Raw genomic sequence first — 24,737 nt, 5'->3', positions numbered from 1 at the left:
TACCATGGGCTAAGAACAAGCACGTAGAGAGTACCCATTGCCGGGAGGACATTTGGTATCCAGCCATCGTACCTGTAAGCCCACCAGTGGTGTTACAAAACCTGCCAGAGAAAGTCTACATGGTCCATAAACAAAGCCAACTTTAACTCAACAGATCATTTGCCTTCAATCTCATTCGTGCTCCCTGATTCAAATTAAAAATGATGCTGTGAATAGGCAAGGATTCATGTCTGTGAACTTGTTTCAAAGCTAGCTGGGCATTTTGGGTCTACTTATACATCTAGAAATGCTGTGAGCTTATGTGGTATGTGTCAGATCACAATCTTTTTCCGAGGATATTTTTCTGTCTTAGAAGAGACCTGTTTTCTGGTGTGGTTCTTCCCTGAGAGTTTTGCAATATCCTCCACTCAAGTGCAGGAGCTCAAGATGAACCTTATTCCAACCAGAACCAGAATGTCACTCACCAGCAGGTAACTCCAAGATTTTAAAAATGTTATGAGTCATTTCATTTTTTCCTATAGCCCCTTTCTTTCATGCAACCTTAATCATGTTTCTGGGTAGCTGCCGTCTCCCATGTCATTTGTACATTGGAAGTGTCATATAGAACATATATATGCATCATCACTTATCCTGTTTATCAGATGAAGTAATTCTATTCAATACACCTTTTTTAATACTTCTGAAAGATATATACCCATTAAAATGTTCTGGTTTTCAACAAATACAAGGTTTAGCTTGTGTTATTTTAAACCACCAAGCTCCTAATGGCTTGAATAGGGGCAAAAAAGGGAGTTAGAATTACAGGAGAAGAAATAACAGAATTTAATCTAAATAAGTAATCTGCATGCAGCACAAAACCCAGAACACTGCAGAATGTTTTCTCACTTTCCTTCTGGACTCCTACTATTCTCAAAAAATGATTTAATATTTACCTTTAAGAATAACCTTAACCTTAGGGGCTTTCAGGGAGATATGTTGATTTACCTGTATCAGACATAACAATATCTCTTACTGAAATATCTGAAAATACATTCATTCCAGTGCCTGTAAGTCAGATTTTTTCTTTTTAAGTGTGAACGCGAGTTTTGGAGGATTTTTTCCTCCTAGTTTTGGTAAGAGATATTTAAGCAGAAAGAGCAGCTTGTTTCCTTGACAGCAGAGAACCAACTGTTTTGGTTTTCTTTGTTCCGTGTCTGTTCAACATACTGTATCCATAGAAATAGCTGCTGTCCCAGAAGTTCAAGCATTTTCTATTATATATACCCAAAGACTGGGTTAATACTACCTTAACTTTGCAGAGTTTCTATCATAAAATTTCACAATTGGAAAAAAAAGAAAGTAAAGGTTCCCAAGGCAACGCTGTATATTCTGTATGTTTTCTGATTTATATTTAACATTTCAAAAATATCAATATTAAGCTACACATTTAAGAAATAAAGACAAATGTAATGCATTGCTTATAAGCCACATTACAAAGGAAACTGCTGGTTTTGCTTTCGCCATTTTTGTGTCACGTAACATGATGAACTGCTTGTTTTTGCCGAGTATGTTAGTTTGCAGTAGACCTAATACTTCACCAAATTTTCCCTTGTATTTCAGAAGTGAAGTAATGTAAAAACAGGTAGTCTAGGTTTTGTATTTGAGGGCCAGGGTCTCAATTCTAAGACAAAAATGCAGCTGATGAGCAGTACCTGCAAACAAGCCACTATCTCGCCTCCCTCAGACCTCCCTCCTTCTCAGCCTCATGTGCCACCCAACTCTACCTCTGCACGAGAAACAACAAGTAAACCGCAGCTTTTTGCAGTCTGTGAGATGAGGGGACAAATATTTTGACGATGAAGACTGGAAAGGTCTCAGCCAAGACAAGCGTGAGAGTCTTGGGCTCCATGTTCTCCTCTAACATGGCATTTTACAAAGATGCTTTCCACAGCCTGAAAAGTTTGAGGTGGGGAAGGATGACTTCCCAGAGAGCTATGAAACAGTGAGAAGGAATATGACAATGAGGTTATACCTGAAATAACTTGTAACTTTTGCTCCAATATCCTTTGCCTGTGGTTGTTTAGGAAACACTGGGTGTGCGTGCGGAAAGCACAAGAGCAGTTCCTACCCTCTTGAAGAACGAACCACCCTTCAAGTTTCAGGATTTAGAGAATCTCCTGCCATGAGTGCCCAGGATGCTCGGTGGTGCCTGGTGTATGGAAAGGAGCTCAATTAAATCACAAATCACACAATTCCAGGATGAGGCCTAATTGGTATTTCACTCAGGACAGACTTATTTTTCATTTTTCTTCGGAAAACAAGCCGTCTCCCAGCACTGTGCTACCCAGCTCAGAGTGGCTCTCTGGCAACCCTCGGGTGTTGAAGCGAGGAGGGGAATCTGTGGTGGGGCCGGCTGTGCTGTGGGAAGTGCAAAGTCCCGTGCATGGCTGGCCTTCGTGGGCCATGGAATATCGATGAGCTGTGAAAAAAAGCAGCAAGGCTTGTTCCTGTGATTTGCTGTACCTGCTAGCTCTGTCTCTCTGTATATATGAGCACATGCATGCATGTGTGCTAGTGTGGGTGTAAGTACATATTCTCAAAATATAAATAAATATAAATAAGCACGCATGCACATTTCTACACAAATATTTATATAGATAAAAAAACAGGAAGGGAAACTATGATGAAGTAGCAGCATTTTTGCTCAAAGGACTCACTGTGCAGGGGAGAAAATAGATTGGCAATGGATTTTTTTTTCCCAACGTCAGCTCAGCAACTTCACAAAACCTGATTTCCAACATGGCCTTCATACAATTGCTTTTATCACTTTCTCTCATTGTGTCCTTATGTACAAGGGTAAAGACTATTCTACTGCATCCAAGTACAGTGTGCTAAAGGGCGGGTGAGCAGTGGGGAGCCATGCCTGTGCCACTGTCCTTTGCCTGTTCCTGATTCCATGGCCTGAGGCAATGGTTTGCATTTTTAGGACAACAGCCGGCTATCTGCAAGCAGGAGACCACTCGTCAGGCTTCATTACTGCACACAAAATGACACTAGTGAGCCTGTGGTCACAACTGTGCTTATGGTGCGCTGAAAAGCCATTACGTCTCGTTGCAACAAAAAACTGCATGAATGTACAGGCTGACCAGCCCCATAAATTGCCAAAAACCTGACAGGTCAGCTTATTTATGCAATGTGGTACCTGCAGTACAATTTCTGGATAGAAGCTATAGTAAGGGACTAGGAACTAAGGAATCTTTTCGTCTAAGGTGTTATATTTTAATAGGCAATGCTCCTGTTTTCTTTATTGAGTACTGAGAAAATAAGGAATTTAATTCTGCTGCATGCTTGCAGCATTAGGCATGGTCAGCTGAAGTGTCTTCCCCTTCTCCACATTAACAACTCTAAAAGCGTATTTAAAATCTAATGATCAGCATGAATGGATTTTCATGTTTGATAATGTTATTTTTCATTGTTCAAATTTTTGGTATTATACAGATCACATTGACATATCTGATATATAGCCTTTTAACTTAACCATAAGTGAACTGGCTTCTGCTATAATTACAGGCATTTTTATTTGTTTAAGCCAGATAATTACTATATTTAATAATCTTGCATGTAAAGGGTAAAACTCAAAGAGTCAAAGAAAATGCAGCTATTAGGATTCTGGAACATTCCCTTCTGGAGGAAATTCATATCATAATGTGGCTAGCATTTATTTATTTTACATATAATTGGCACTCATTGGCAAGTGCTGTGAACAAAAGAACTGTGGCTCAGATTCTGATCCTGGGTGCATGTGTATGTATACATATAAAGAAAGAGGGAATAATTTTATCTTGGGGAACCAAGATACGTAGAAAGAGAGATTGTCTTTTTTGAGGTCAGATGCTATAGCTGGGGAAAGCAGGGAGGCTTCCAGGCCCACAGTGGCTTTCTCAAGTTATCCTGCTTCCTTAGCATCATTTGGTGATTACAGCTCTGAGTGTTAAATAACTTGGTGTCTTGGACAGGGTTGTGTCAGCGCATCAACTTTGTAACTGAGATCAGCATCAGAATGTACCCATCAAATATTAACATGCATTTTCCTTTCCTCAAAAAATGTTCCTCTTCGTATTCTAGGCGACAAATGCTCACAAACATACATTTAATGGTAGGTTACTGTGATGGGGAGAAACTCATTATTGTTGGCAAAAATCCTAACTGTTTCCTCCAAGTGGGGGAGTTAACTATAGGTCTTGCACCCAACTTCTTAGTGGGCAGCAGAGCTCTGTAAAGCACATATTTCTACTGCAATAACACCCAGCCTTCCAGCTTAGCTGTTCACTTTCTTCAAATGTAAAGGACATTGGGTATGTTAAAATGTGGGGGAGGGGAGTTCTCTGCAGAAAGTACTTCAGGGGACTCAGCCATGTGGATTGAACTTTACCTGGAAGCTGCATTAAACTTTTCCAAGGCCTCTGGGGTTCAAAAAATGTAGGATGCTGTCACATTGATTAAATATCTGGGTCTTGACAGAAGGTCCATCAACTGTAACTTTGAAGGCCACAGATATGATGATGGAAGTATAAAAGCAGCCCACAGACCTGTGAATGGCAATGCATTACTTTAAAAAGATTGATATATTGTCACAGTAACACCTACCAGTAAGAGGAACTAATCTGCCAGAGGTTTTTCAGCATTCAGTTATCGAGTTGCTCCTATAGTGACTCGCCACTGATATTGAGTTATGTGGCTATAGGCAACCCATAATGTGCTTCTTCCCAGCACATACAGAGCAATGTATAGGTAATTGCTTTCAGCAGTTCACACTGGTGTCAATAAGTGGAAATTTTATTGAAAACTACAGGGTTGCTATGGTTGCACCCAAAGTTTAGGGATCAAGACTCCATGAAGTGGGTGCTAAGGAAGGTCTTATAATTAATTCCAGTGTCACTTTTGTCTTGATTGCTTAAGCATGACCTCTTGTAAATAAATATCGTATTCTCTAGAAATAAAGCTGGGGTGTAGCATAGTCCAATAGCTAGAAAAACTGGACTGATCATCTGAGAGCAATACTTCTATGACCTGTATTGGCCTGGGCTTACCAACTGATCTCAGGGAGGTGGAGAGTTTTGAGGTTTTTTTCCCATTTACAAAAGGAAACTCATTTTGTAGCTGACTTCACCCAGGAAAATTGCTGGAGGCTGAATTGTTTCCTAAGAATGACACTACACAAGTCTCTTGGCATGATCAGGTGGACACGTGCACTCCTGGTTAAAAAGGTTTTCACCAGTGAGCTGAAGATCCTTGCCGCCCGGTTGGGATGCAGTAACAGAACAGGTACCTGGTGCTAACCAGCAGCGCTACGGAGAAGCCAGTAAGTTATTCTGTGATTCTGCACAAGCCATCTCCATGGCATCTCATTTTCAGCAGAGATGTGAGCTGACCCATTTCCCTTTTGTCGTGCCTGATAAGCACAAGTACAGTATCTCCACTGGCATGGGGCGGGCAGGGGGGAGTTAACCACTGGGCAGAAACAGCTTTACATACAAGGCTAACAGGAGATAGGGGCTTGCCTGGTCACAGCATCAGAGTGCTTTATAGTCTAATTACAATTTTAATTAATTCCAGCACTTTAAACATAGAGCCAACTCAGTGAAAAGTACCTCAGAAAAACTACAGGTATACAGACTGTAGTCTATTAGCCTCATCAATTCTGAAGAGGAAACCTGCACGTTTATCCACTGTATGTTTAATAACATCCGAGATAGCTGCTGGGCAGTAGGATAACGCCAAATCAATTAAGCAAAAGGAATACCAGTAATTAGTCTTTTGTTGTCATCCACCTGTAGCACCTCCTGGAGCACTAGATTCTGGAGTTTAAAGGTAGAGATAAGAGTAACAAATACTTACCACTTGTACAGTGCTGCAGATTACATGTTAAAGATGCTGCCTATATCTTACTTGAAAAGTGACCACAATATCCCAGTGCAGCAAGTGGCTTTCAAAGAGATGAGGAAAACTGAAGTAGATAGCAAGTAATGTGTATTAGCATGCAATAAAAGCAATATTTCCTGGGCCTGCTGAATGTCTTTCCCAAGCATCTTCCAAAGAACCTGGTGCTCTAAAGCCAACTCAACTGCACGCAAGACCAGCAGCGACAGACAAGGCTCCTTGCGTAGCTTAGCACCACCACAGTTACACTACCTTCTGGCATTTGTCCTATCTTCCTCACTTCGTTATAGGTTGTATGCCAGGATATATTTTTATCTTTTCATGGCAAGGTTAAGTTGACCTATTCAATGCCCCAGTGATCAAGCACACATGCACAAAGAGACATGATAACTTGCCTTCTGTGTTTCTAAAGTTGCTGAGCTACTGGGCCTCTGGAGCAACTACAGTAAGGGTAGCAGCTAAACTCCCTGTCTGCACAATGGGGTGAGCATCAACATCCTAAGCAATGCAAGTGGGGAAAAAAAGCAGATTTGCAGAGGCTTGCACGCTGTTATTAGTGCAATACTAACCCACATGGTAATTAGTACAGGTTTTGCATCCAGGGCTCGGCAGGCCAATCTCTCAGCTCAGCTATTGAATTATACCACCTCACATCAAGCCCCAGTCCCTCAAAAGCAAGCTACTATACTCTAGTGCAGCTAATTTTACAGCAGAGGAAAAATGATCAGTGTCATTTCACTTCCCCTTCACTTTGTAAACACAGCACATCCATTATGCTGAGCGATGGGAAGGCCGTGTGAGTTGGAGTCAGGATGTTTTCCCCATCAGAAATGCTGGGTCACTAGAGCTGCTTTTCTCCCTAATTCCATTTAATGTAGTTATTCCCCTTCTAGAGCAGACACCCCTCAAGGCACCACGTGCTACAAGTCAGCAATAGATGGTTCATGATGCCATGGCCTCATAGAGATTTCCAACAGTTGGCATGAGTAGAAAGAACCCAGAAGAAGAGAAACCAGATTCTGGAGCCTGGTACACTCCTTCCTGTCTTCCACTCCTGCATCAAACCCTGAAACATTTTCTGCAGCCAAAAGGTCTTGCTAAATATTTGGTTGTCATCAGTTCTCCACTCATCCATGTCCTCAAACTTTTTAATGCTCTAGGGATAAGAGATTGTTACACTACCTACAGAAATGATGACATAATAGCAGTGCTGTAGAAAACTCTCAAATATACGGATATTTCAATTTATTTTAAGTGTTCCATCTGGAATATCGTAATGCACTATTTACTGCTGTTCCTATATTTAAAACTGATAGGCTACACTTATAGCAGCTGTTAAGATAATAACCAATGGGGGACAGATTGATATATAACTTAATATGCCAGCCTTTCAAAAGCTCTTAAAATAGTTCAAACCCATTTCAGCTTCAAGGTTTACATATGTGCAGCCTTACAATTTCTAGGGTGAAAATCCCTTATGACTTACTGAGCCTTTAGAGCCCAAAGTATCACCTGAGACAGTCTGACCAAGGAATACTGTGTTTGCCAAATACCCTGATGTGTTGCCTTTAAAAATCTAACAAAACATGAGTTCCAGGTACACTTTTGTCATCAGATCTAAAATTGTTCCTCCTTTTCCTTTTCCCTTCCCCCTCTTTTAATTCTGAGCAGTTAGACTTCATCACTGGGATTGATTTTTCACTCACACTTACACTGAAAACCTGCTGAAGTCAAGTCATCACCGAAATGCAGACCAAGACCCATGATTTCCACCTCAAAATGTATAATTCTTCATTCTTCTCTCAGAGCACCAGTCTCCTCTCACAAACCAAACATGGGGCAAAAACATCATGCTGTTATGAACTAGAAGAACATCATATTGGCACGTAGATAGAGTTTTCTTGCCCAGAAGACACCTGGAGTCATCTTTACCTCTGCTCCACACTACCAGGACCTCAGCAAATGTGCAGAGGAGCAGCACTAGGGAAACCCACCACCACCTTTTTGCATGATAGCTGACACTCCAGCGAGAAGCATGAGGCTTTAAATGGTAGAAATGGAAATAGATTTGATCTTAGGAAAAATCTGATTGAATCAACTTTATTGTATCAGGAGGTTTTAAAGAACAAATTAGCTAAACACTGACTTGCCGTCACTGCCACCTGCACTCTATGGCTTCGGCGTAGCCAGTCCTGTTTGAGGGCAGGGGTCTGAATCCTTGGACCTTTGAACTCTTTCTCTCTCCTGTTTTCATGAGTATTCAAAAATACTCGTGATGGGGAATTTAACCCACTACTGCATGATAAGGTGAAATGGAAAACTGGAGATGATCAGATACTCAAAGGTAACAGTCCATCTTCACTTTCTTACCCCACGGCTCCCTCCTCTATCATTGCTCATCACTTGTTCATCTATCCATTTCCTTCACCTGATTTTCAGATGCCCTAGTCGCTGGCTTGCCCCTCTGGCTTGAATGGGAGCAGCCAACACCCGGCACTCAGAATTTCTGACGAGATTGGCTTAAATGGAATTACTTCTCAGGCGATGAAACTGAGAGCAGATTTTTCAGCCCCTTCTCTCTCACACCCTCTTTTTCTCACCACTCATCCCCCTCCTGCTTTAGGGTGCTTTCATGTGGTAAGGTGCTATACACAGTTAGTCTAAGCTGCTGTTTTAGAATTGTTAGTGAGAGCGAGCTAACACATGTGCACTCTGCGTACATATTTTATTATTACCTTTCTAGCACAGTCAAGCCTGTCAAAGGAAGTATGGCTTTATTTTACAGTTTTCGGTTATATTTAATGTTTTACACCTCAGGAATATTTTATAAGTAGGGCATAAGTTGTAGGAGCAATTGAATATGAATCAGATACGCAGTCTAACTCCAAGTCCCCTATTAACTTTTTCATCTCCCTGCAGAAGTTGTTTCTGTCCATATTTTTATTTCATCTGGGCTGAGTGGGAGAAAGAACTCTAAGGGAGGTCTTAGCAGATGGTTGTCACAAACTGCATACGGCAATTGAGAATTAGTGTGCAAGCATATGCAACCTGGTACAGTATGAAACATTCCAGCATATGAACACTGAAGTAAATCAAGCTTGGACAGGATTTTTTTTTTTTTATTATGAAAATTAGAATTTAGTTTCTCTTTTCATCTGCACATATGGATGTCAGGGTTTTGCAACATATGGGGCCAAACTCTGGACTTAAGCATGACTCCTTGGAAATCTAGGTAGTTAAACTTAGTGTGAATTTGGTTCACTAAGTTTAATGTAAAAATAAAACATGCACAAATACAAACACAGCCATTGTATATATATATATATATATGTATGTATGTGCGTGTATGTATAAAACACCTAATTTTATCTTCATCATTCCCCCTGCTCCACACACTCCCTAAATAATCCGTGAGAGAAACCTAGTGAAGAAAATGGAGAAGAAAGGTGGTTCCGAAAATTATGACTTGGGTGCATATGTTGTTGGGTTTTTTTTTCCTTTAGAGAAGCAGCACCTTTTCTGGAAAAACTGACTGGAACAGGAAAAATATCAAGTGGGGGAGCAAACACCCTTTTGTAGGTCATGCTTTAAACAAGCAGGAGGAAGGTTTTTGATACTCTGCCTTGAGATACGGCAATGTTCAAGCAGGTCTCTGCCTGAGCAGGGTTCAGGTAGCATCTGTTCCCCTGTGCCCTGCTTTCCAGGCTGCAGGAGTGACCCTGATCCGGGCTGGTGTCACCCACCTCCCCTTGCTTCCCTCCCTCCTGTCCTCTCAGTGCTCGGGGTGAGGAGCAAGGGAGCAGGGGAGGGATTTCAGGAGTGGGTTTTGCTATGAGGGTGGCTCCTAGAAAATATGCCTCGATGCTTTCTTAACCTTCCCACTTGCCCTTCTTGCTAAGTTATGGCGGAAAAATAGAACTGAAATGGAGAGAAGGGAAAGAATGCAAATACTGGCACACAAGAAAATACTGAATTACATATTGGTCGACCAAAACACAAATCAACTCAAAACTACAGGAGTCCACCAACATGCACATAAATCATTTATAACGATAATCCAAGGCTAGGTCCAAATCTCATTAAAGTATATGAATCCTTAATCTATTTTGGCAAAAAAGAGCCAATACACATTTTTTCTTTTTATCATAAATTACAGTTCTGTGGCACTGTGCAAATATTACCAAGCTGTAAGACAGCTGTGCTCCATTAAAATGTGTAATGGTCGCTGATTTCTTACAGCACATGGTCATCAGGCTGAATCTACAGCCAGTAATTAGGAAGATGAAATGTTTAATTGTGCCTTAATTTTGATAAAATTTATCTGTCACACATCCCGTAGTCAAGCAGTATGCTCACAAATCAATGTCATCAGGCCCGAGCAAGAACTGAAGCACCACACTCTTGTTCCTGACAGATTCATTTGAATATCAAACTGCTCCGGATGAGCCACCAGACTAGCAAAACAAGTAAAAACTTTCCTGATGAGCACAGCTCCTGTGGCATATGTCTCACCACCTAGGCTAAAAGACACAGAGGTCAAAGCAAAAGGCGGGTAGTTGCCTTTCGTCTCTCGCTCAGCAAGTTCCCTGGGCACAGTAGCCCACCTAAACATTTTAAAAAACCAAAACGCTTCTTACTGACTACTTAATCAAGCCTCAAGGGTTGGGAGGCGGTGGTGTCGGGCAGTGGTTTTCATTCCTTATTTCCCCCCTTCTTATTTGTTCTCCTGCTGAAAAACCATGTGAGGCAAAGCCAGCGTCCATTGTGTAGGCGAGAGGCAATCACTCACTTCCCTGCTGGCAGTACAGCAGTGCACATTACAGCAACCAGTCATGTGCAGATTATTACCACACATATGCATTATTATTTTTTCTTATTTTTTTACACCAGAGTCCACATGGTGTGTCAAAATGGTAGAGTGCTGCCTGAATAGTGCCCAGTTCCATTTTTTAAAAATGCATGCTTTACTTTTAATACATCCAAATATGGGACCCATTTTGTTCATGAATAATTTTTTTCTTTCTTTCTCTCTCTCTTTGAGTCAGACTGACAGGAATAGTACCCAAGATAGACCGACTACTTTGCTATGATGGTGGGCACACTGGCCTCTGCTCAAAAATGTTTCTTAATTGTTTTCAAAGAGCCATAGTTGATATTGCCCATCTGTCCTACTGGAAGATACAGTTGTAGTATAATAGCACCCCAACTACAGGGACTGAACCCAGCAGTGCTGGATTAATGAGCATAAGCCTTCCCTTGCTTGAGCAAAAAGACAGCACCTATAAGTTCAGATGCTGTAGCTGGCCCAGAAGCATTGATACATGGTCCAGACAGACTTGAGGAAGGAAGGGTAAAATTGGTCTTCCTATGGATCACAATGCAATAGAGGCTACATAGGGACCTTGGTGGCATGAGTGAGAGCAGTTATTATCGCCTCCCTGATTTGGAGCAAAGCCACACCAAGACTCGGGTATCATATGGTTTTGGGGTTGGAAGAGCTTGCCACTGTGTGTTCATTGGATCAAACCTCCTGGTGTTGGGAATCTGGTTTCTCTTTTGCACCTATTGAAGGATGATTCTCTGTGTGTCCCAGCAGAAAGCAAGAGCCCTGTTTTTGTTCCCCTAAATTAGACCCCTGTACACAGTCATGTATTCTGCAGATAGCTGTAAACAGATTATTGAAAAAGTGGCAAAAAGGCAGCTTTGGTAGCATCTGCAATTCTGATAGCAAATTCAGAGAGACAAAAACTTAGGACTATATTCAGTCTGCTGTTAAGAGAGGAGATTGCATATACTGGGTTGCTTACTAGTCTCATTTTCCCTACAGAACAGTCAGGTGTCCATCCTTGTTCTCTTAAATCTGAGAGCAGGGTTTGCTAACCCTCCCCATGAGGTCCTGTTAACCTACCTGCTGATTATATTGCCTTTGCAGTTTTATTACCATTCCTACTCTAGACCCAGAAGATCCTCTGGAATGATTGATCAAAGGCCCCAGCTGGGGTTGTCCCATGAAAGCCTGTTCTCCCTCTGTCTGCTTAACCTTCACATGACCTTGATTTTAAAAAGTCTAAATAGATGAGGGACCAGAAAGTTAACATGTCTGCAATAGCACTCATAATTAACTGTATGAATATGCTCCTGTCTTGTTTGTAATAACCTTGCTGTTGCATTTCTTCTGTGAATATAAAATGTGTATTTCTTATGTATGACCTTTCTGAGACTGTCTCAGTCTTAATCTGAACCATGCCATCTGAAATGAGTTATTTTACCTCCATTCTAGAGTTCTCTTATTCTTTTCCACAACCAGATGCCAGCTTTAGCAAATGTTGGAGGATCACAGGTCTGGACTCTGTTTTCTTCAACAACACCTCACATCATAACATTTTGCTTTAATTTTCCAATAAAGTATTAGATAATCAGATTTACAATCTAAGAATTAGTTAAATTCTTTGAAAATTGGTTAGCTGCTGTGAAGAGGTCAGTTGATGGGGTTTTTACCCCCATTATATTTACAGATAGATACAAACTGTATATTTCAGAGGCAATCAACTATCATCCAGCCCTTTGTATGTTCCAGATTACATTATCATAACATACTCTAAACAGGACTACACACTATAATGATCACAGAAACTGGAGCCAGGGCAGAATTGTTGCTTGCTCTCCACCAGCATAGCTCTGTCACTGTGCCATGGCCAGCACACCCTGACTGTGGGCTTGATGGTTTTGACTTCACAAAGCTGGGAAGGGCTTCCCATGTCATATCTCTTGCTGTGAACAGCAGGAATTTATTTACTTATCTTTAATTTATTCTTTATTTTGAGTTTATTTCTTGCACGGTGTTGACATAGGAGAATCTGTTCACCTTCCCATCCTGGTTTTTGACGAGATGCTGCTTGTAACGTACAAAGAGAATTGTAATGTAAAAAGAATTGCTTTGTTTTATGCTGAATTGCCACATTAGGGTTTCTCTTGAGTCTGTGCATTAGGACTGCTTACATCAAATAGAAAGCTCCCCCTTTTTTTTAATTGACGTAAATATTGAATCTTCAAAATCTTGTAAAAATATCATGGGTCACAAAAAGGCATAAAACCACCTGCTGATGTTATCTTCATCAAAAATCTTGCCATTCCGTCTGCAAAAGCAACAATAACTGAGATATACAATCTAGCTAAGCTCATCAGCTCCTTCTATCCTGGATAAAAACATAAGTACAAAAATGCTGATTTTGTGCTTCTAACCTGCTAGGAAATTTTGACATAAACAACAAGAATGTACTAAAACAGCTGTTTGATGTAAAAATCATTGAACAGATATGCAGGTTTTTTAACAATGGAGAAAATTATGAGCTCCACCATTCTGTTTTCTCTGATTTTATTGTTACTGTTACGCATCATTTGGATACACCCCTCGTCCTCCATGACAGAGCACTCTTAACAAACATTAGTTTGGAGTAAATGTGAGATCTTCAATTGTAAGTGCTGGAAAGGAAGGCAGGAGATATTTCATCACCGCTTTCATTTCATCAGCCTCTTCTGAAATGTTCTTGCTCTCCTTCATTCCCTCTTATATTTCACAACAGTACTGGAGGCTATAGGAAAAAGATTTCATATCTTTTTTGAATGATTTTTCAGTTTTGTTCAGTTTGGTTCCAGTTCTTTGATGTTAATGAGATTACAGATTTTAACAGTGATTATGACAGTGTTAGCAGCCTGTAATCTGTCAAATCCCTTAGAAGTCTGTTTTAGCTAAGGTTTCTTATATAATTGTCTGGTTTACTTATTTACTTAGTTAATTATATGAATTTAGTACCTGCTTGCAACATCTCAAGAGATAAAGCTTGCAACCAAAATATTTTTTATTACCGACCTAAATTTCAAGATATTTGAGGTAGTCAAGCATAAAGTTATAAATCCCTTCTGAGGTAGTCAAACATGCAGGTAACTATACTGTTACCATTAGTGTTATCAGAAGATGACGTCCTTCTTTTTCTTTTTTGGGGTTGTTGGTTTTTTTCCCCAGACAGTCCACAACAGGGAGTTTGGTGGGGGACATTTTCAGCTCAGGATGTATAAAGACTTTGGTAGTTTCCTCATGGAGTTTGTAGACTGATGTAAATGATCTGTAGCTGGAACCTCAATGTAATATGTTCACACCCCAGCAGTAGTCTCACCACTTACACTAAATATTTTATTGCCTGAGGAGTGACAAAGACTTTTTATTATTTATTTATAGTAGAGTACCTACCTGCACAGATAATGAAAAATGGGTGCCTGCCACAGACAGCTCACAGCCTGGCTTTCTGAAGAGACAAAACAGGTGATGGAAAGAGACAAATAGTGTGGGTAAGTGAGGAAATGAAAAAATAAAAAAGTTTTGCCATGTAAAAAATAGACTCCTCTCCCTCTGTTTAGTCATTGTCAACCGGCATTCTTCTGCTGACACTGTGTTAAAAACTAATTGTAAAGATGAAATTACAGGAACATAGCATGGCAGATTTCTGGATTTAGACATAAGCTTTTCCCCAAGCATAATGAGTGCTGATAAGAAGAGGGTAATGATGTTCTTTGTCAAAATCCTGAATTTTTTGAGACAATATCAGCACTTTCAACCCAGTATTCTGTGATTATCCTTCCAGCCCCCAAAGTGTGAATTCCTTCTGATAGCTTCCAGTTAACAACAAGGTGCTTCTGTAACCATAAATATGATCATTCTACAATTCAATTCAGGTCAAAGCTAATTCCTTTAACTACTCCTTCACACCATTCTAGTCCAGTTTCAGTTTGCAAAGGGAACAATCAATGTGAAATGCATCAAATACAGATTTGAATACCTCATATTGCACGGGGCTGCCTTGTGTTAATTTGTGTCCACCAATCTTGCTTGCACATTATGCCTCTTCCCTCTGTCTTTTTCTCCCAACTTTATAACTGGCAGAATATGAGAAGACTGCCCTTCCCATGGGGAGCTCCTTTAAGGTCAATGAAGTGCCAGTGGACGCAGCAAGCTGCCTTAAATACCACCAAATGCAGAAGTGCTGCAGGACTATAAACTCTGTGAAGTTAAAAATCAATGCTCGCTTAGTTTTTGTGTTTGTAAAGGGGGTAGTACAATGGTACCCTCTCCTCATTGATCTTCAGAAGTTACAAACATGCAAATTAATCATCAGTAATGTAACAATTTATACAAACCTACATTTCACTTGGCACCAACTGAACCAAAAAAAGTCATTAGAATTTACCAAACATGCTAAAAAAGTCTGACAAATTCTGTAAATGAACATATGAGAGGTCATAACTATCATAGCCAATATCATGATCTTACTCCAGAACAGTGCATTGTCCTGCTAAAACACCAGTGGAAGGAAAAAAAAAATCTATGAATCTTTAAATCCTCACATTTTGGGGATCTTTTTAACTAGTTTTTGTAAGACCTCAGGAAATCAGTATCAGTGGATTAGTAGAATGAGAACTAAAATGTACAGGAATGACTGCAAGGTGTAGAAAGTACACTTCAAAATTATTTGGAAGGAAGAGAATGTGCTGCTTGCGTAACACTCAAATTAGTCATTTTACATAGCTTTTTAGTATGTTTTCCCTACCCACATTCTTTGATCATTTCTTTATATATAAGAGTACTGGTATTAAGATAACACCTAAAGGAAACTAGTTATAATTAAAGTCTTTTTTGTCTATTAATTTTTTACTCATCTAATCACAGAGAAGGAATAATACATTGTAATTAGAAGACCATGGAGCCCCCAAAGAGGGAAAAGACATTTCAAATAATTTGCAATTAAGCAAACAACTTTTGCTGTTTGCAGTATCAGCATACAGCATTTCATGTGCTGAACAAATCCAGAAAACATCAACTGTTTTGAGGAAAACCCTTAAAAAAGAAGGGTGAAGTCTGTTGAATACATTTTCAACATAAACCGCTCATCCATTTCTATTTAGGATTTATTTCTTAGCACCCTGGTTTAGAAGGCTACAAGCCAATACTTGGTTGTAGTCCAACAACATCCCACATCCCCCAGGCAGATGATTTTACATTATAATAAATTAATATATTTTAAAACAAAAGCCACACATGAACCTACAAAAACCTCTGCCAAACAAGGTGCCCTTACTCCTGGGGCAGCATTTGGAGCCCGGGACAGAAAGGTACAGGGAACACTATTTTTAAGGAACATGCTTAAATTCAGGATTTTCTGGATTATCAGGACCTGGCACAACCCCAAATATCTGAAAGCTGCTTCCTCAGAAAAATGGGCTCCACAGTACTGACAGCGGGAACAAAGCCTCATCTCCAGCCTGCGTAACGCAGTGTCCATCTGGACCGCAGCCACGGCGGCGAGCGATAGGGGCGAATGGAGGAGTGGGCCCAGCCTACAGGTCCCCACTTCAGTGAGCCGGTGGTAGCGCACCTCGGCAGAAAAGGCTGTGCTCGGGCCAGCCAATCTGCCTCTCTGCAGTTGTATGGGCTACATACCATAACGCCACAAGCTGCCACGCCATCGCCTGCGCCGCTCTTCCACGGCAGCACGTGCCTGAGCCCTGCCATGCCTCTGCTCTGCAGTTTTACCCTGACCGCGCAGGGGGAGCAGCCAGTTTGTCCTAGAAAAGGACAAAAAAACCTCAGACCTGTTGGACCGTTTGTTACCAGCTGTAAAGACTGAAAGTAAGGAGGTAAATGCAAACCTCATGGAAGCAGCTCCGTCGTTTCAATAAAAGGACATTCAATTTATACTGTATCTTAAGATGAGTTCAGTGTCTAAATTCTTAACCTGTGAGGTGAACGTGACATTTCCCAATCCAACGGTACGTTGGGGACTTGCATGTATCTGCCATACAACCACAGCGTTGCTTTCAGGGAGCGCTGTTAGACTTGTCGTATGTGCAATAATTGGCTTTTGTTTGAGCTACTTGGACCAGAAAAAAAAAACAACTTCTCCTGCGCTGACCCTGGGCGCCAGCCATATTGAAGAATGAAGGGTTGTTGGCCTGCGGTGCCAACATACTCCACCTTCACGGGGAGGCCGTGCCCCTCACGCTCCAGCAATGCCAGACGGCGCTCGGATGAGGCGGGCTGGGTCTGGCAGGTGGCGGCACAGGAGGTAGTAAGTGAGAGCAGCACAGCATAACTAGCTGTAGCGTAGCAGTAGAATAATATCCTCGTGTCCTCAAAACTGTAGGAGTGTTTTTGACTTTGACTGCTTCCAATCCCTAACAAATATGAGATCATGGCTTCTGGCATAAAAAGGGCAAATTCGTAGCCATGCCCGTAGGACTGCCAGTGGTGGGAGGAGGTGTCGCCCACCCTGTCCCAACAGGTAGTCCATTGACTTCAAACCAGCATCAACACCTCCTCTGTATGCTTCCCCAAAGCACTTTATATTTACCCAGTCTACACCCATGCAAGCCAGCAGCTCCCACAAAGGGATCCTTCACGTGACAAATCCTCCTTTCTTTTGAACTGGGAAGAGCAGTGTGGTGTGCTAAGTCCTAGGTTGGCTTTGTTTGCTGTTTTAACTCTTTGCAGTAAATAACTCTTTGTTCTCAAAATGTGCTCCTTCTAAGGAACACAGATCTGGGGAAACAAACGAGCAAAAATTGAAATGTGAGAGCAGAGGCAGACGAGCTTACAAGCACTGGGCCCAAACACAGCTAGACAACTTCACTATGCAATAAAAGTCTATGAATAATTTATTTCACTAGCTGAAATGAAGACTGGTTTTTGAAAAGCTGGGTTTGGTACCAAAAATAGAAATACTCTGGACTGAAAAATGTCACAGTGCAACATTTTAACAAAATCATCCTCCAAAATGTGTACAAACCCCCTATTTTCCAATGATGAGTATTTCAGCACCTAAATTTTTTTGCCAGAAAATCCTTGTCTCTGCCAGCTAGTTTAAGGGAGAGCAAGTTTGAAGCAGGGGTTTGCACTCCAGAGGATCTATCTATCTATTCCATCGGTAACTGTGGCTGTGACTCACAGGTGAGAGTGCCAGAAGGTAGGATTAAGCAAATGGCTCTAAACTTCAGCGACACATATTGTTCTGTTGGATGCATGCCCAAAATCAAAGGAGAGAGAAAGTGTGTGTGTGTGTAAAAAATGTTACAAATTCATACCATCGTGCTGATATTTGCATTCTTTCTGGGATACCAATAGAAAATAGGGATTATTTGAATTCACTGCTGTTATAGGGAGAATGTAGTCATGAATTGTGTTTTATGAGTCCTCCAGATCAATTTGGCCTTTCACTTGGCTAAGCATTTGGCCAACACAGTTGTGAGATGCCGAGGTACAAGCAACATGGTCAAAAATGTACAGGTGCAGTAATAGCACGATGAATGAGACATCCTGTTTACATCAGGTAGCAGGGAAGGGCATGAGGATGTTGGGGCACTTCTGTGTACTCTAGCTGAAACAAATGAGGGATCTGAAAGGTTTTTTGTTCTTTAATTTGGCCTCTAGAGCAAAGAGACAAAATGACATAGATTGAAAAAGCTAATTTCTAGTTGTTCTTGGTGCAAAGAATTCTCCCAGCAACAGAGTCTGGTCCAGGCACAAGAGCCACAAGTATGCCAATGGATGGTCAGCTGGGAGTTTGACAGAAAACCAATATATGGCCCAGAGGAACTTGATCCAAATAAATTTTGTTTTGTCCTAAAAAATGCTTGTGAAACAGACACCGGCTGCTGTTTTCATGGTTATGCTGCTGATTGGTTCCGTTTCCACTTGCAAGCCTCCGTTGGTATCAGCTGTATTGATATTTGCCTTTGAGTTCAGGTTAGCAGCTGCATGATTCTCTTCTCTCACAGTTAGTACTGAAACATTCAACAGGAAAGCTTGAGGAATTGTTTAGCACTTTGAGGAAGCAATAAAGGGAAGAGAAGAAGGGTAAAGTAAACGACAGATAAAACCAATGAGACCCAACCGTTTTAGAGAATGAGCCAAATGAGAACAGAGCAGAAAAAAAGGTTAAAGCCTGCAGAAGTTAGAAAGCTAGTGTGCAGCTCTGGGCACAGGTTTCTACATTTCTTGCACTTTACGCTTCTCCCTTCTGAATCCTTCTGCTGGTAAATGTCATACATTATTATCAACTTCTGTGTTACCATGGAGAAAAAAGAGACATGGGGAGAGAACGAATGCAAAAAGACAATGGTAGAGAACAATTTATTTCAGAAACAAAAACCAGTGCTTTTAGAGACAACATCTACCTTTGAAGGTACAATGGAATCACTCCAAAAAAGGTCTTTACTTTTAATGCAATGTTGGCACTGAAAAATATTTTTAAAGTAATACCATAGCAGAAAGGAACTTCTGAAGAAATTCCTTGCAGCTATGGAGTTATGTAATTGTGATTTTGGTCAAACTACACTTCTGTTCTGGGGAAAGATGCTAAAAAGGTATACAATGGTCCTCTGGACATTTTGTCTTTAAGAATTCTCAACTGACTTTGTTCAGTTCCTAAGTAAGAAGACACTGGGCATTTGTTATTATTTTTAAATGTAACTTCTGCAAATGTAACCTCAGATCTGAAAAAATCAAGTGATATTCTTTCTGGTGTGAGTATCACCAAAACCAGCAAAAGGCCTGAAAGGCATATTCTGTTCTTCATTTACCTCTGTGCAGTGCCACAAAATTCAGATAATCCAGAATGCAAGATACAAGCAAAAATCCAATTTGCACTGATACCTGTGCTAATACTTCAGTGAGTATGAAAAGGAAGAGGAATCAAAATGCACTCTTCTTTTTGCTAAAATACCTATGATTCTGATTCAAAGTAGGCAAAGATTTTATGAACAAGAAGGTTCTTGATCTAGAATGAAATCAAGCTTTCTGGTGCAGTGAGATTATCAGGTCAGAAGTTTCTTTACTTCTGATGGGAATCACATCTTCTCTTGTCAGCATATTTACAAATCATAGAATCATAGAATCATTTAGGTTGGAAAAACCTTTAAGATCATCAAGTCCAACCATTAACCTAACACTGCCAAGCCCACTGCTAAACCATGTCCCTAAGCACCACATCTACACGTCTTTTAAATACCTCCAGGGATGGGGACTCAACCACTTCCCTGGGCAGTCTCTTCCAGTGCTTGATAACCCTTTCGGGGAAGAAATTTTTCCTAATATCCAATCTAAACCTCCCCTGGCACAACTTGAGGCCACTTCCTCTTGTCCTATCACTTGTTACCTGAGAGAAGAGACCGACCCCCACCTCTCTACAACCTCCTTTCAGGTAGCTGTAGAGAGCGATAAGGTCTCCCCTCAGCCTCTGCTTCTCCAGGCTGAACAACCCCAGTTCCCTCAGCCACTCCTCATAAGACTTCTGCTCTAGACCCTTCACCAGCTTCGTTGCCCTCCTCTGGACACGCTCCAGCACCTCAATGTCTCTCTTGTAGTGAGGGGCCCAAAACTGAACACAGTATTCGAGGTGTGGCCTCACCAGTGCCGAGTACAGGGGGACAATCACTCCCCTAGTCCTGCTGGCCACACTGTTTCTCGATACAAATGTTGGCAAGTACTTGTATTTGCCACAAATTCTGCACCAATAGCTTTTTCTATTTAAAATATTGCATTTGGTATAACTATTTTATTGGTAAGTACTGTATATTGACTAGAGCATTTTACTAAGGTTGGGCTCGATAAGTGTACATTGTTTATCATGCCACACACTGGAGCTGATAGATCTGGTCTGGTATTTGTTGAAGCACTACATTCATTGGGCAATGAAGCCCTGCAATAAAAAGAAACAAATGGAAGCAATTAGGAAAGAACACCTGTCGGTGGAAGACTGCAACCTCTACATTGACCATAGCCAGAAATTGCTCCCAGTTGTTATTCACAACAATGGAAGGCCTCTGGACTGTGAATGCAGGCAATGATGGACTGCAATAAAATTCGCAAATGAGTTTTCACATTATCCAATAAAATTCTATGACTTTGTCAATCTGTGTTGACACAGACCAACACATGGCTAAACAATAAAATGATGTAAGAAAGGTGCTAATCACTATTGTTGGTGAAAAGTATCTTTGCACTTCTGAAGGACCTGGGTCCACATTTTCCATTGACCACAAATGGGCCTGAGTCTTTTGGTTTGTCCTAATCTCTGGTGGAAGGTTAGCCTTATTAGGCAGATTAGGTCAGCTAGTGTTCTCCATTGCACATCCAGGACTGTAATAACAAAGTTATTTGTAAGTCAGCCATGGTGGCAAAGGTGTAAGGAAAATGTCTTTCTGCTCTGCATGGCTTTAGCCAGCAGATGACACAGAACTGCGCATTTTACTAGCAATATTTTACTTCTTACCTGAACTGTAGACAGAAACTGTCCACAAAAGGAGCAACTTTTGACTTTAAGAACTAGCGGGACTGTTAGAAAGAGATATTCAGGTAAAAGCATATGCTTCTCTTTCAGTTCTCAGCTGGACAATAAATATTTGACGAACAGTTTAATTCCTCGGCTTTCCCTGTGAAAATAGGGAATTGGAAGGGAGGAGATGCAGCAACAGTATTAGAGATGGAGGAAGGGGTGTGGGGAGAGAAGAAAAAGAGATACTAAGAGGAGTCTGTTTGCAGTGACATCCATGGACTCAGCACACTGTAATGCATATGAACCATGGAAGACCTCTGAACATCAGATCTTCATGTCCTTCAAATGACCGTGGTGTCAGCAAGGGAGAGACTGGTAGTACTGGCACAAGATCTCCAGTAGAAACCTGAGAAGTCAATCAAATGTTGCTTTTGAAATTGTTAACACCAAAACCTCTCAGAAAAATATTCCTCCTGGTTTATAACTGCTTGACTTTTTTTTAATTATTAGTCAGTAAAATGTGTATATTGCAATTGTTCCGGAGAGAACAGGCAATTCCCTTTCCCTTCCTCTCACTGCTGTAATGTAACTAAATGAGACTACTTCATGCCTTCGAAAAAGCCCAACCACAATATGAAGGTTTAATCAATAAACTTAATTTAATTCCATAATGATGGGTTGACTCTCTTCAGGGCCTGATTTTCTGTTCTCTACAGAGAGTAGAACTCAATTTTTTGTCGGCGCAACTGTTTACATACAATGAGACACAAATCTGTATATAAAAATTGATTAATTAGAAATCCATTAAAGAAATATAAATTGTAAGACTAATTAAAATTAAAGAAACACTGTTTTTGCTTGAGTAGAATCTTGCATCCATAATTTCAATGTGCTTTTTAGAAGGCAGACGGATAATTACTCCTACATTTCATTCTCTCTCCTCTTTTCTCCATCTTCTCTTTTTTTTTTTTTTTTTCAGGAACTAGGTACAGAAGAGATTTCTGCAGATGTGCTCACAGTCTGAGACACAGTCTGAGTCACAGGACCTTCCAATTAAGTAGACTACTTCTGAGAATAGCTTTTACTCACTATGTAGGGAGTATCAGAAAGAGGTATCAAGACAGTTCTCTCTTAATTATTTATTCAAGACCTAACAGTGATTCGTAGCAGAAACATGCTCCTTACTCTCAGTTCCAACCAGTCCAAACTATGCATGAAAGGTTATATCTGTCTTCTAATTTGACAGATTTCACACATAGAAATACAGCATTTTATTGCACCCATCTGAAATTGTGTCTTAAATTCCCACCCTCATTGAACAGGAAAATAAATGGTTCCTTGGAATAAAAGTCTTCAACGATGAAGAATTCAAACAACAGATTTACTGTAGGTTCTGTGTGATGAATAAAGAAATATATAAGGATTTTGTGAGTAACTGTGTTTCCTTTGCATTAGTCTTTTCTTGAAGTGAACTATGAAAGTGAGAAATAGTAGAAGGGAAATGAACATGTTCCCCTCCTTACCCAAACGTGGAAATTAATCACGTGTTTTGCGAGATGAGACAAGTGCACAAACAGTTGAGGATGAGTCAGCACCGCACCCATCCAGCAGAGGAGACCAGCCACGTACCGCCTGGAGAACAAATCTTAGCGCTGCACAGAGACAGCACATAGGCAACAGACACAAGTTGCAACAAGGGAAATTGCAATGAGATACCAGGAAACAAAGGTTCACTGTGAAGTAGGTCAAACACTGGAACAAGTTACCGAGAGAAATTGTGGAACCTCTGTCCTTGGAGATACTCAGACTTGTCCGGACAAGGTACCTGATGCAAATAGCCTTGCGTTGAGCAGGGGTTTGGACCAGATAGATGTCCTTTTGAGTTAATTTCCTTCCTAAATAGCTCTGTGCCCTTTTATGAGCCTACAGAGCTACTTTGCAAGTTGCTGGAAAGAGGAAAGCTCTACCCCCACACTTACAGTTAAGTTTCTTTAAAAAAAATCAGTAACATCACCTCTTCCTTGAGTCATTGTGAAATGAATTAAAATGGTGTTTATAATGGAGCAATCTGCTATAACCTGTGGTCATGTCCACAAAGTTTATCGTAGTTAGGAGGAAGATGAAGATGAATCCAAATTACTCACTGTTAATGCTTGAAATAAAAAGGGGACTGAATATGAAGGAAGAAAAAAATACAGAACGCCCTCTTTTCCAGAGAGGGAGATCTATCACACTCTGGACACACAGCCCCATAGTGAGACTATGATGAGACTACATGAGTCATGATGAACACCTCTGGGATTCATTTTTTTATGAGAATGGCGCCTGATCACAGATAATGGCATTCATGTTTAATGATAATTTCACGAAATGGGCTGCTTTTACCTTCTTTTTTCTCTTTCTATTTTCCTCTAGGGAAATTCTGCTCATCAGCAAACAAACATGCAAAATAGATGGACTGATACAAGACTGCATGGGTGCTCTCTTTTTCTTTCATCAATAAACATTTAACAAACTTTAACACCTTAATATACCTTTAAAATGCAAAATAACTATTTATGTTATAGGCAGTTGTTTTACCTGAGCCAGATGATAACTAATTGTTCCTCCTGGGATTGTTTCCAGCATAAGTCTTATTCTGAAACTTGCTTGCCTTGTTTGCAGTCTGGTTCCTTTGTCTGATAATGTGCTAATGACTGGCATGGATGGGGCTATTTGTCTGAAGGTTGTTGAACGTCATATAAGAACTTTGGTCTTTTTGGTTTGGATCTTCCTTGGCTTAAGCTAGGTTACAGCTGAACAAAAATGATTATTTTCTTTTTAGGATCACAGTCTGGCAGCCTTATTCACATTGAACAGTTCTTTGCTCTCAGAGTAATCTCCTAAAATGTAGAAACTCTTAGTTGGTTCTGCAGAGGTTGATCTGCACAGGACAAGGTGCGAGGTTAGAGCTTGAGGTGGTACATCTGGCAAGCAAGTGTGGCACAGTACAGCACTCTAAGGAATCATTTAGAGTGAAATTATTTGTGATTTGCTATATGTACAAGGTCTTCCTGCATAAAAACTTCAAGAATGGCCTCACCAGGTACTCAAGGAAACAGCTAGAGCACTGGGATTTGATTTTCATCACATTTGTCTTAGTATTTAGAAGCATATTTTTTTAGCATGCTAGCTGATACAGAAGTTATGTTTAAAGTCTTTAGTATTCAAGACAATACTTTAAAACTTTTATTTTAATTTCCTGCTAATGAAAGGGAGTGGATCAAATACGAGAACAGACAGATAGATGGGAAGAGGAAATATGCAGAAAATCTTAGCAAAAAATATTTCTTAAATAGGGAAAGATTAATTAAGCTGCTAGCCCAAAAGAATAAAGAAATCTGCCAATGCCACAGTAAAGCAGCATCAGAGATGTATACTAGGAATCAAAATCAAAGATTGTTTCAATGTTCAGTGTAAAATAAGGTATTCTTATGAAAGTAACAAAATTATAGT

This window comes from Ciconia boyciana, chromosome 2 (genome assembly GCF_034638445.1).
Source record: "Ciconia boyciana chromosome 2, ASM3463844v1, whole genome shotgun sequence".
In the NCBI taxonomy this organism is placed as follows: Eukaryota; Metazoa; Chordata; class Aves; order Ciconiiformes; family Ciconiidae; genus Ciconia; species Ciconia boyciana.
This window is presented reverse-complemented; position numbering follows the sequence as displayed.